This window comes from Falco naumanni, chromosome 2 (assembly GCF_017639655.2).
Source record: "Falco naumanni isolate bFalNau1 chromosome 2, bFalNau1.pat, whole genome shotgun sequence".
Classification (NCBI taxonomy): domain Eukaryota; kingdom Metazoa; phylum Chordata; class Aves; order Falconiformes; family Falconidae; genus Falco; species Falco naumanni.
The window spans coordinates 15,945,817-15,959,716 of record NC_054055.1 but is presented as its reverse complement, the minus strand read 5'-3'; the positions used below and the strand labels follow the sequence as shown (position 1 = coordinate 15,959,716).

The window sequence follows — 13,900 nt, the reverse complement described above, 5'->3', positions numbered from 1 at the left end:
TCAAACAGCTTGCTGCAAAACTGGAACTGCTCTGGGAGGAGTGAAAGGGGATTAAGGATCTTCCCTTCATGACTGAAGGTCACAGTAACTACGGCCCCTCGCCGGCTGCAGGCTTCCTACTGGCAAAGTGGTGTCAAAGGGCAACTGGACAGCTCTACAGTAAATGTTGAGAACAAGATCAAGGCACCTTCCAGACCAGATTTGCTGCTTATTGAGAAAGCAAGCGTGCCAGCATGGCCCTGGCCACAGCCAGAGCAGTCTGGTGTGGGTGAAACCCTGGGTGTCAGTGTAACATGACGTAATTTAGGACACTTGGAAACATCCAGGCAGGCTTCTCACAGGCCATATGAAAGCAATTTTTAGGAAGTCCATGAAAAAGCCCCGTGGTCAGAAGACTAGAGGAATACTGGACCTTCCCTTTCAACAAGCCAGCAAGCGCTGAAAAGGCATCATGTTTTATCTTTGCCCCGTAATAGACTATGTGCCACAAAAGCTTTTGTGGCAAGCAGACAGAAATGCGTGCTTTAGAGAAGAAACAGTCCTTGATCCATCCCATTGCCCTCCCGCTGACAGCAAAGTGTTCCAGAAGCTAGGAACATAACAAGAAAATATTTTGAAACAGTTAAAGTTGAAACCCAGTTTAAGTCTAAATCTGAACCCCAGTGCAATCTGTGAAGATTCCAGTGTTGTGAGAGGAGCAGAGAGTACCCCAGATCACTTTAAGAGAAAATATTTCTTTGTCAACATACAAGAGAAACAGCATCATATAAACAAGGGTAATGCAGATTTTCCACTAGAACTCAGTCAAGTACAGTTTCAGTTCAGCTATTTTAAGCCCTTCCCTCAAGAGGTCCCTGCCACAGCCAAATACAAACAGCTGTATGCACCAAACATAGTAGAATCACCCACTGGAGAGGAGTCCCTCTTTCGTTGACTATAGAAGGAACTTCTGGACACCAGCTCTGGCTGAGATTGGTGACTAAATTTCAGCTGTATAAACCCTCCAAAGCCAATGGCTGCTCCAAATTCAGCAGCTTTAACCCAGCAGCAGGTGTAGCCTCAGATTAGAGGCTGAATAACAAAACTCTGTTCCGAGATGTGGACTTGAACTCCTTCAGCCTGAGAAAGGCCTAGAAGCCAAGTCTCCACTTATGGAGAGAGATGTTAAAAGTACAAGGATTTTGTACAAAAGGTAAAGAGGCACTGCCCTCACCTGCCACCTTTGGGTTGGGTTTGGGGGTTGGGTTTGGTTTTTTTATGGGAGCCAGCTGTGCTCCATTTGTCAGTATTTCCTACTGATTCGCTGTAACATTAGTGGAGGCAAGAGGTCTAAATCACCTGGGACTACCTAGCGCAAGCCATGAAAAGAAGCAAATAGTTGATTAGGTCTTCAAAATCGTTTGCTAGAGGTGTTCAGAGAGCTGTTTCTTTTCCTTTATAATATAGGAAATGTGCACTATAGGGGTTAACTAACTTAACTAACCTTTGGCATCTAAGTTAGTTACATTTATCTGCAGTTTTCTTTCTAGCTCTGTATATCTTATTTATGCTGTGGCTCCAGCAGTTCTCCTGTATATGCCATCATCCATCCCTACCGAAAACAAGATTTAAAGGGTACACTTAAACATAGACGTAAACTAAATTATAGCTCACTTGAACAGGCTTCAAGCAAGGGCATAACAAGTTTTCAGAATAAAGAAATATTACTACAAATATTACCAGAAATTTGAATGGTGATACTGTACAAATACACAGACTTCCTCTGCAAGTTGTCTAGACAATCATACTTCTAACTAGAAAGGACTATATTCTGCCAGCTGTTAAGAGGGGAGAAAAAAGATGCAGCAAATCTTTGAAGAAGCCATTTGTTATGTGACATATTGCAAACATACATTTTTCTCACATGCCATTTATGGATCACAACTCTGAAATGCTGGGTCTCCCAAGGAACGCACTGTGCTTTTATGGGATAGTCCTCCACAGATGCTTAAAGTTTATGAGTCTACTCATTTGCTGTTCTGAAATCATGTCCCTGAAGCTAAACATTGAGAAATTCAGATAAGATGTTGCAAGAGCTTAGGCAGCTTCTTGAGGAGCAACCTAGTCACTTTGCTTAAGAGGGTTTGTTAATGTCCTCCAACTAAACAATCTGACAGTTTGTGAAACTACCATGTTCCTAATTTTCATTTCTATTCCTCTTGTCATGCCAGAGTTGGAGGCTCAGATACTCTCCCAAGAAGGCAGTGTTTATACCCAACTTTATGAATCTTCTTCCTTGCTTCAGAGGGAAACCTGGCCCCAAGCTTCCCTGAATTCCTCCTTATTTCAGGCTCTAGAAAAGCTGAAAGCATGCAATGGTGATTAAAAACAGTTCAATATGTATGAAAAAAACATCAGTAATGGTCTACCAGAGGAATCCTTTGGGATCAAAGCCCAGCTGCTAGAGTTGCAACACTTAGCCCAGTTGTTAGAAAGCAACACCTAAGTTGCTTTCAGTGTAAAATTGATGGAAAGGTGGAAAATCCATGTGAGTGACAGGTGCTGAGAGCAAAGCAGGAGAGCAAGTCTGCAGTGCCTGGTTATGACTGCAGTGCTGAGTGTTTGGCTTTGCTCAGCACCAGCACCCTGCCCAGGAGCAAAGCCAGCCATGCAGCACCATGCCCATGCCTGACCCATGCCGAGACAACACCAGCCCTGGGACTGTGGGCTGCTGTTGTTTTCGGAATCTGCCAAAGGTGAAGGGCAAGAAACCATTGTGTTACAGATTTTTCTCTTGATAACTCTACAGTGATAAAAGCAAAGGCATCCACATGAAAATCTCAAGATCTATCTTAAATTAAGCATATAAAACAAGACAGCCTGGAAGCCTGTATGCCAGAAGATCTGCTTCAGAGTTATTAAAATCAAATTAAGAAACAATAACAACAAAAAACCCAAACCAAACAAAAAATCAACCAAACCAAACACCAGATCTTTTCACCCCATCCTGCAGGCAAAAAAAAACCCCTCAGAAATACCAGATACATCTTCAAGCTTTTGCCCTTTTACACATATTACATATATCTAAAAGACACCACAGTATTTGTAAATATTGTGAGTGGGATCTAAAGGACTGCTTAATGTTTGTCTGTCTTTGCTCCCATTGGTATAAGCCAGAGCTTCATCATTGATTTCAAGTAGATTTTAGACACTTAACTGCAGTAGTTAATCATATTAATATTCAAGACCTAACTTCAGCGCATTTGGCACGATACATCAATTTGTTATACATTCATTTAGTTTTTCACTGAAAAAAACCCTGAAATAAAAGATCTTATTTCAAGCCAATACTGTTGCTTTTAAAAGTATGCAAGACAATGCTTTTACCAGCAAGATGCTTAGTCTTGAAGAAAAATAGCTTTATTTGACATCCTATCTATTTATGGGTCATTAGCTTCCTTACATTTTTAAATGCTTCAAAACTGATGCAGAGCACAAATGCAATAGACTTTGACATGTTTACCAGAAAAGAAAAAGGAAGGAGAATAGCAGGGAAATTCCTACTGTCAATATTTAGAAGCAGATTATGCCTTCTATGTACCTTCTCTGGGCGTTTTACTTGACACTGTCTTTTCTGAAGGGTCATGGCTCAACAGGACACATTCACTTATCATTGTGCCTGTCACTATGCGACCATCAGCAGCCTACCCTCACACTGACCTACATTGGGGGGTGCAACTTCTTTTCATGTGACAACAAGAGAACTAATTAATCCTGATAACTGAGGAATCTTCTCCCATAGGGAAAGGGGTGATTTTTCTGAGCATACTCTATTTGTTTTGGAAGGCTTATTAGATACATGTGAAAGTCAGTCAGCCAGGTTGCTTAATTAATAAGCAAACATTAATTTAGATTGCAAAAGTTAGCCATTCTGTCTAAAATAAGGCAGGGACAATTATTATTTTTTTTTAAGCAGAGGGTATAATCTGTAATTTGCAGGGCAACAAAAGAAAGAACTTCCTTCAATTATTTTCTGCTTTGCAAAAAACAGTGATCCTCTTCCTGAATGAAGTAAATAAAAATGTGAATTATCTGTTAAACAAAACCACTGATTACAAGTAATTAAAAAAAAAAGATGAAATAAATGAAAATGCATATTATTTTTCCAATATGACATGTAAGTTCAGTTCCACAGACAAATGAGTAACCATGCACACATGATCAACCTTCTACCGATTTCAGCTAAATCTCAATTTCTTTTAAAAGGGTAGACCTTCTGAACTCAAAACCAGGACCACATTTTGGATTATTATCCCCATTTTGATTTTTTCCAGCTTCTACTTTTAAATTTCCTTTCACACACTTTGAATTTTTCTGACTAAAAAAATTAAACCCAAAAGCTAGCTTTATGGCTTAGTTAAAAAAAACCACACATATGATATTAAAAGTTATTAGAAATTTCCTTGAAGTTAACAGGTTTGGTGGCTTTTTACTTTTAACATCTTCATAATTTGAGGCTGCGTGACTCTCTTCCAACCACTCCAGTTATCCTGAAGATGTTGACTGATCTTTTTTCACCTGCACAATGAGAGGTTAAGGAGAATGATCAGTTTATCTTTGCAACTTCAGTGTATACAAAGAATCTGACCTTCTGGGTTTAAAGTGCCATCTGTGGGCAATAAAGTTATCCATCATGAAGTAATTGTTTCAGTCATTGTTGGATTTGCATGCGTTTTAAGGCTTGTTAAATATAACTGAACCTTTGCGGGTTTTACCGTCAAAATCATCGTTCCCTCCTGATCCAAACACATTCAGCAAAAATGTATTTTGTAGGGGAGACTCCTGCACTGGAAAGAGAGTGCACATGATTTCTTAATAGGGTTTTCACCTCTCTGTGCTCTTTAAAACACGGGTCATTCCGTTCAAATGCAGCCCAGGACTTTTACTCTTGCTTATGAGCACTTCCTTATGAGTCATCCCATTGAAGGGGGTGGGAATGCCCACATGTGTGCAACTAATAAGCGCTTGCAGAATCCGGATGAAATGCTCAGGAGCATGGTGGTACCCAGTGGTTTGACCTGCAGTGCATCTCCAGTGTAAATGAGCTGACTCTGATCTGCAGCAGCACCTTAACCAGAACATGGCCACCAGCTAACCTCATACTGGATATATGGCTTTACTCCATTTTGTAAGAAAACCTGGGATTTCAGTAGTTTTCTTTATTTCAGAGCTCCTGACAAGCTGTTATATTATTGTCTCTTCTAAAGGTACTCCAGGCCATTCTGTAAGTAAATGTAAATTTTTTTTTTGGTTGAACAGTTGTACCTACCCATAATAATTCCAATTACATCATTACACCAAATCACTCTATTAAAAAAAAAAAAGAGTGAGAAAGAAACAAGAACCTGTGGTCAACACTGAAGAGTCATTTAAAGTTTTGGTTTACATGTGACCATAAGGAGGAACGATGACTAACAGGTCCTCCTAGTTTAATCAATACTGAGGTCCCCATCAGCATGAATACTTGCATTTTGAAGATGTTCTCCAAAGACAGGAGAACTTCCAGGCAGAGTTTTCACAAAATTTGGGTGGTGATTGGAAATTTGTTTTTTTTCCCCTGCTCCAAGTTAGTATGTCTGGCCTGTTCCTGCCACAGGACTAGAGGTAGGAGGGATCAGCCTGGGTAATGAAGCTTTCTACTTCTGGGACTGCTGGTGGCTGGAGAAAACTGCTACTGCAAGACACTCTTCTATCTCCATGGCAGCAATAGCCCCCATCTCCTCTATGTTGCCTGGGTTTCTACTGCTCAGACACAGGCAAAGCAGGCAGCACAGTCTGGCTCCTGCATCCAGGGGTAAACGCACCATCTCCATTGCCTGTACTTAGAAACAGCCTCCAGGAAAGACCCCCAGTGCCAAACCATGAGCCACCCTGAGGTTCACAGCAGTATCTCCAGGTCTTTCAGATGCCATCTAGGTCCCCACTCTAAAGGAAACCTTGCAGTCCTTCATACACCTATTTCACACCACTTCTCTGACGCAAATCCAATCTTCACACCCGAAGCCTGCAGAAGAGAAACTAGGACAGCTTAATCTGTAAGAAAGCAAGGAGGTACGCTGTTGTCCCAAGCCAACACTGACAATTGTCCAGGTGAGCTGAAGCAGCAAAACGTAACCACTATTTCTGTCAAAGCAGAACTTTGCAGGGCAATTAAGGGCCATGGGGACTTGCAAGGGTTAACAGACATAGGTCCTGTCACTGCAAGGTAGCTTTGTCTCTGTTTCCACTTGGCTTTTGAGTGAAGAGAGGCACCATGTGTGCTGGTACATAGCCGGCAAACAGAAAACTCAGGGCAGAAGAAGCAGCTCAAGCTGTATTGCTCCTCAATGGATCTATCACTCACACATGCCTCTGTCATGACTGAAATGCGTTCTCGTTTCCTTTCAAGATCAAGAAAATTGAAAAATGTTGGAAGCTATTTACTTACAAAGTACACACTGATGCATAAATATCATCAATTCATTGGTTTGCCCCTTTCAGGTCCAGAAGGGACATTCCAATTACCCAGTCTGGTGTTCTGCAACACATGCAGAGTCATTTCTGGATCAAATGCTTAAGTCTGATTCATCACAACCATAATTTAAGAATTTAAATTACCATTAGGACATAACAGCCAGCCAAGAAAATAGGTAAGTTAATGGATGTGAAAGCTGGACTGCTGTATGATACGGAATCATAATAGAGTCCAAACACTATAAGGTTTCTCACAGCTGATTAGAAGAGTCCTGGGAAGACTGAAATGCCTCGACCCTGACTCCATGCTCTGGAACTAAAAATCACTCAGCAGGGCAAATGGATATGCTACTGCCCAAGAAAGGTCTTCACAGGCACAGAAAAATGTGTATGTCTATTGTTTGAGCAAGTGTGTTCTTACCCTCTCAGTTTTGGATCTCAGAGCAAGCGTTAAGAGTTTATTTACTATCTGTATGCCTCTGCTGCCCCTACATGTGTACACACACCAATGTAAGATTAGATGCTATAGAGGCAAAGCAAAACACCCAGTAGCTAAAAATAGAACAAGTACAATTCTGATAGCACTGCATTAACACCTCTGAGCAGTACACACTACCATGCTAATATGGCCAAAAGTTGTAAATGCAAACAAATACGTATTTCCACAATAACTGCCAAGCGTTTTGCCAGTATTTGCCCTAGCTAAGTCAGACTGTGCTTACAGAAGCCTGTGGTAAAACTATTTCATTAAAGAGCAGGGGGGTTTTAATCACTGAAAAATTTAGATGTAGAAATTTAACAAGCTGAAATCACACGTATTTGAAATAATTCTGGCTCCACTTACTACCACTTGAAATTATTACCATTTCCCGTCATAGCTGGGCAGCCAAGGCCATGCAGCTCAGTGAGCTGTGCCCATGCAACACCTGCTTAAAGGCACTTGCTTCACCAGCTCACCAGAAGATTGTGTCCTGCCTGCCCTAAAGTCACCAGGTGACACTTGTGGATGAGCACAGGCACTTTACATAATGCCAATTAAAAATAAAATTCAAAATCTAGCATTCAGAGAACCTGAGAGAAAAAAATATCTTTCCTCTTTTATCTACCCAATTTTAGTAACTCTAGAAACTTAGCATCTGAAATGAGCACCTTTGGCACTATCTAGCCTGGTGAAGGTGCCCATTTCATCAGCTTATATAAGGAGAAAGCAATTACAGAGAAGAAGTAAAACCAGCCATAATCGCAAATTTTGTCTTTCCCATTGAGCATATGGAATTGAAAATGGAAATCCAAATGTACAGTCTGACACCTCCATCATAAACCTTCATTGGATCATCACTTTGGTAAACCACCCCAAGACGGCAAAATGCATATATATATATATATATATATATATATATATATGTATGTATGTATGTATGTATGTATATATGTATATATGTATATATATATATATATATGGTGTATGTTGAGAAAAGCAAGAGAAATATCACAGTTGTGTCCGCCTTCATCTGGTCTTCAACAAAATGAATGCCCAGCTTAAAAAAAAAACACAGGTCTGCTGAGGCTGTTCTCAGCAGGAACTGGTTACAGCAGGGCTAGGCTGTAGCGATACCTTCACAGCCATGTTCAGCATAGGTCCATGTGGCTCATATACCCCTCCACCCTGCTGTGCCTGCCCTGGCGCCTACAGGGAGACCCTGCTCAGGCTGTTGTAAATGAGAAGTGGTTGTGACTCCATCGTCTGCCCATCCAAAAGTGATGCCGTAGGATCCGCCACTGGCACTCACCCAGAAGTATGGTTTCATGCCTCTACACATCATTAAGCCTGTGCTGCTTATGGGATTGTAGGTAGCCCTACCTGTATTACATCTGTGAGCCATCAGATCTACTCCATCACTTACTGAGACGTGTTAGCAACCACTGCACCTCTGCTCTAATTGCACTGTGACAGATCCCAGCACATAATCATCAGTTCAATACTTTCTGAAAAAAAGTTTATCCCATTAACTAGTGTAGTAGGAAAGTACTGAGATGGTAAAAAGACAAAGCAAGTACATTAAAACAGACAGAAAAATAATTTAGAATTCCTATATAGAGTAAGGGGGTACACTTTCTTGACCAAATTAAATTTCTTTACCAACTTGATACTTAAAATGTGTTACAGATTCCCTGGTAGGACAAATTATGCAATACAGTAGGATTGAAATGGAAGACTATTTCATACAGTCACACAAACTGCCTACCTGCCAGTAACCTGCCAGCTCAGCCAGCAATACAGGCCTGTCAAATTCATCTGGGGCTGCATTATGCATTAAGCTGTGCACATAGAAATAATTTATGAACTATATACAAGTAAATGTAAAGCAAAGTTGCAGGATTTCCACTTTGCTGAAGGCTGCCAGTTATTATTTCCGATGCTCCATCACTACACCTGAACTGTCCTGCAACACTCCAAGACACACACGAAAAAGACAAAGTCAGGAACCGACTTTCCATCCACCCTACTTAAACATATAAAGCAGAGCTATAGGTGAAGGCCCTGGGTTCAAAACAAGAGAAAATAACTAATGCAACACAATGGTTTAAACTAGAGATGAGAAGCACCAGAACAGAGGAATCCCTTGCAACGGCTCCAGAGGCTAAACCCGTTCTGCAGTTAAATGACACCTAAACCACTAAATCTAGGGTAGGGGCACGAGCAGAAAGCTTCTAGCAAGCTTGCCTATGGCTCAGTTTACACTGGGAAATTATAACCATTAATACTTATAAAATAGGTTAGGACGAATGTTAATTACAGCACTGCATGAAACAAAGAAAGGCGGGGTTTCAACCCAAACACTACCAGCACAACAGAAGAAGAAAATTCTATTATACAATATAATGCAATTTAATTCCACTATGTTATATCCATTTGCCATAAACACGGACAACACCTGAGTTTTGGCAGACACTAATTTTAGCTTCCTTGACCCTCAATCCCACGGTTTCTTAGTAAATAATAGTGGATTTTAGATCATACTACAAAAAAAATTTCCTCTCTGGAGAATTTTATCAGATAACTGCTTCCTGCAAGGTTCCTTGAACCTCCCCTGAAGATCAGATGTTGGACACCGCCAGAGACATGACACGGAGCTAAATAGAACCCTTGTCTGATCCAGGATGGCAGCTCTCACGCTTCTGTTAACATTAGTCCACGGTGATCCTGATGAGAGGTTTTTCCACAGAGGAACAACAATGGGAACAAAAGGGGCAAATTCCTTCACTCCGTGGCAGGGAAGAATCCCACAGGAAGGACACTCAAGTGAACTATGTGAAATTGTGAAATTCCTCTCATGAAACACCCTCACACTCATCTCTCGCTGCTCCCCACACACTAAGCAGGGGGTCTTGTTCCCAGAGCACGGGCTTCCCGAGGGAACTTCTGAGGAACAGAGACATCTGCTCACGGGTCCCTGGCTCTGCAAGGGCCACCATGCCCACTCCACCCCCGCTTCCGGGCACGGGGCAGAAATAATGTCACCACACTGCCACAACATCTATCCTCTGAAGTCCTAGAAACACTTCCTTCTAACCACTTCCCCATCCTTCAGCTGCTCTAATGGCAAAGAGCACCTTGTTTCAAGGCCATAGCTCCAAAAGAAGCAATACAACTTAAAAGGGATTGCATTTAGGCGTGCTTAGTGCCATGTATCAGGGAATGCTGGAGGAGCAGCCCCATCGTCCAGAAAAGTCACGCAAACAGAAATCAGTGTCAACTGCATCACGCTGAATTGTGCTCTAAATATATTACAAGGGTGACTTAATATTGTAGATATGGACAAATTGATTTTGGTAATAAAAATCAACTGGGATTTGATGGGAAAACAACAGAGATAGTAAAATCAGGTCATCGTGAACGTGAACCCTTAACACAAGCCAAACAAAAATCTGGGAAAGCTTATTAATAAATCAGTTAACTGTTTCACAAGCATCTGTAACTGTCTTGGACAATACAGTTGCATCATGAGCAAAATCATCCTCCTCTTCATCTTTAGGCTGGCACATTTCCACCCACTGTGCCACAAAAAAAACCCCAAAAAGACAAATACCAAACATGACTTAATACCAAAGAAACAGTCATCCACACTCCCAGTCCAAGTTTCTCCATACATATCAATGGCTCAAGACTTAAGTTGCAGACAAAAGTACTTCTGAAATGTATAGTTTCGAATCTCTTCCCACACACACCCTTGTTTCTCAATCTGTTAGCGCTTTGCTTAGTTCCAGCATGTGTTCATTCTGCCGGTCACAAAAGGCATGATATTTTGCCATGCTTGGCTTTGGAGAGAGCACTAATGCCTGTATTTTCACTTTTCAAACTGCTGTTTGCAGCATTTTTCTTTTAACCACCAGGATTTATGCAGTGCTGACCTCCAGCCGTGGGGGAATGAAAGTGAACTTCTGCATCTTGTTAGAAGAAAACTGTGTGGGCACCTTGCTGACAATCACTGGCACCAATTTTAGGATGAGCGCTTTCCGCGTGGTGAGTTAAGTAGTTAGGTCATTCCCAGCTGGAATGCTTGGGAAAGGTTGTTTCTCCATTGCAGGAATATGTATAGTGAGGATGCATCACAAGGGCAAGGAAAGAAGGGCCTGGTACTGTCCATGGGTGGATTTCATGCTCAAATATACATAGAAATGTTTCCCCAGCATTCTTACAAATATTGGTAGCTGAAAAAAAAAGAGGCTGCTGGGGGAGAAGCGAGATCTAAAGATAAAGCATGTCTGTGGAGGGAGCAATTTGCTTCTTGAAGGTCTTACACCAGTAGGAGGAACTTACCTCCAAGAGCAGAGGCGACTGTGGCTGGCCATCCTACAGCTCCTGGCAAAGCTACTCTTGCAGCAGTGTCGCTTTCCATTCCCTCTGGGGCTGCAGCAGGAAGTCCCAACCCCTAACTTTGGGGCAGGATTCAAAGGAACAGTTTTGCTGATAAAGCCCCACCACAGCCCCATTTGTCACAGACTTCTAAAATGCCGAACCTTAACTCTCATCTGTGGAGCTTCCTCCTTTCCCAATCTCAGTCGGACATGAAAACTAGCAAATTGATAAACATTGTGCTTGAATTTTCCAAACCACATGAAAGTGTAAGGACTCTGCAACTGTCCTGAAAATCTGGACAATTTCCTTTTGTCCTAAACACCCACACAGTGTGAAGGGCTACTGGTTTCAGTCTTTGAAGCATGTGACAAAAAATAGGCTCAGCTTGTTTGTTATTGTTCACATGTAAAAAAACCCCAACACCACTAAAAAAATCCTCCAGTCTTCCCAGTGGCAAATTTTATTGTTTTAAATGTATTGGGTGCTTCTGGATATGAAGATTTTTACTAGGGCACAGGCCAAGTCCTGATTTCCTCCAGCATGAACCATAAAGCAAGATGCTAGCCTAGCCCAATTCCTAGCCAAAGGAATTACTCCACATTTACATCAGCTACGAGAAAATTAAATCTGGCTTTGTGTAGCGTGTATGAGCAAAACACCTGTCTAGTAAAACACCAGTAAGTGATATAAGTAATTTTCTTCAGCAATGTCAGTAAGTTTGATACTTAAACCCTTTTTTTTTGAAAAAAACTATGTTATGCAGTAAGGTCTAACTCTTCTGCTTATGTGAATGCAGTCTGTAATTTTTAAGGGAGCCCAGTTTCCATGAAGATCCAGAAGAAGTGGGAAAGCCAGTTTTTCTGGACTCCATGAAGATCTCCATCCCTAAGCCCAAATTAGACCACTGTAGCCATGTGTCTGTGCAGCTGTTTCAGCGAGGACTCAAATTAAATTGAAACCTTTACAGACGAACTTCCGTCTAAATGGCACTTTCAGGGAAGTCAGGTTAGTTATTGCAAGAAATTAACCTCAGCACTGATTAGATTTGACCTGGAATTTCTTTCTTCATTTTTTCCAGCTGACCATGAAATTGAAAAGTTCATCATTCACGGGGGATTTTGATGATCTAGTTCCGACTAGATTCTTATGGCACTGTTGACAGATAAGACTGTAACAGATGCTATTTACCTTCTAGCTGCTAATTGCTAGGTATAGCTTCTGTGTGGAAAACTGGAAATACAGCCAAATACAGCCAGATCATGTTTCTGGAAATGTGGCCACAGAATTATTGATCCTGGCTGTAGAATTTGGTCTTTTCAGGGTTTAAACCCAGTCCTTCACATTCCCAAATGCTAAATTATTAAAATTATTGTCATACAAAGTCTAGGATTGGGAGGTTGAACTTAACATGGCAACAGCATTTCATGTCGACGATTATGTGTACAGTCTTCAGCATAGATGGATGCAACACAATATGGAATAAATATATATACAAGCTATAAAGGAAACATAAGCTAGTACTATGCAAAACACAGACAGTTCTTTCCCACATCAACCAAAATACACATGTGCATAAAAAGACAAGAGAGCTGAAGTGCCCCACACTCACATGTCAAAGAAACATAATTTCCTTGATCTCATTTTTCAAATGAGGACTCTCACAGCTTGTAGCTTGCATGATACTTTGGGGAAATTTAAATTTTTAAATAGACATATATAAGCCAAAAGATCTCCTTCTGCCGCTTCTTTATGATGCTTTCTCTAGTAACTCCTGGACCACTGACTATTTCTGTGAATCTCCTCTAGCACCTGTCAGTAAATGGAAGCAGAGACTGAATTACAAGAGTAGACCATACGGTGGTGATGAACTGAGCTTCATCAAGAACACTTGAAATGGGAAGCACTAGATTGCCTAAATAAGAGTTTTAGGTAAATAGGCATCAAAGGAAAGTGAAATGGGAAGAAAAACAGAGAGATATGCATGGTACAAGACATCCCACCACTTCACCAGTAACTTTGAAACTCTCCATGCAAACATACCACGCAAATGCAAGTATGGGAATTTTTACCACTGACCCAGAAGAAGCATGATCAACCTGGGATGTCCAAACAAAGCTGTGCAAGGGTGATTTTCTTTCAAAAAAAAAAAAAATTAAAGTGGAACAAAATCAAAACGTTTGAGGAAATCTAAATTCTGATTTGGAGCACAATGTCTTGTGCATTTAAGGCAGGGTATGAATTTCTAGCAAAACAGTTGTAGAGGCACTCAGCCAAACTATAGAGAAGAATCTTTCTGGTGCCTACGGCACCTGAGCCAACCCCGGGATGTGCCCAGCACCCAGAGCACCTGTTTTCCCCATTGGAATTGATCTAGGGTGCACATGTCCCTGACAGTCTCTGGAACGGGAAGGTGAACTAGGGTCTCTTAGAGCCCCTGGCTCACAAGAGTCCACCTTCTCCCTGGGCAGTGGGTTTGCCATGCTTTGCACAATGGAAAACCTTTCAGACAGGAAAGAGGAAGCCAGTCCCCCAGCATAGTTGGTCACT

The 13,900-nt window shown here is 41.3% G+C and overlaps 1 protein-coding gene across 2 annotated transcripts in view; it reads right to left on the bottom strand.

Annotated features, from left to right (window-relative positions):
• The window catches only part of FLT1 (fms related receptor tyrosine kinase 1), a 117,695-nt gene that overhangs the window by 101,895 nt on the left and 1,900 nt on the right, over positions 1-13,900 (bottom strand). The window lies entirely within an intron of this gene.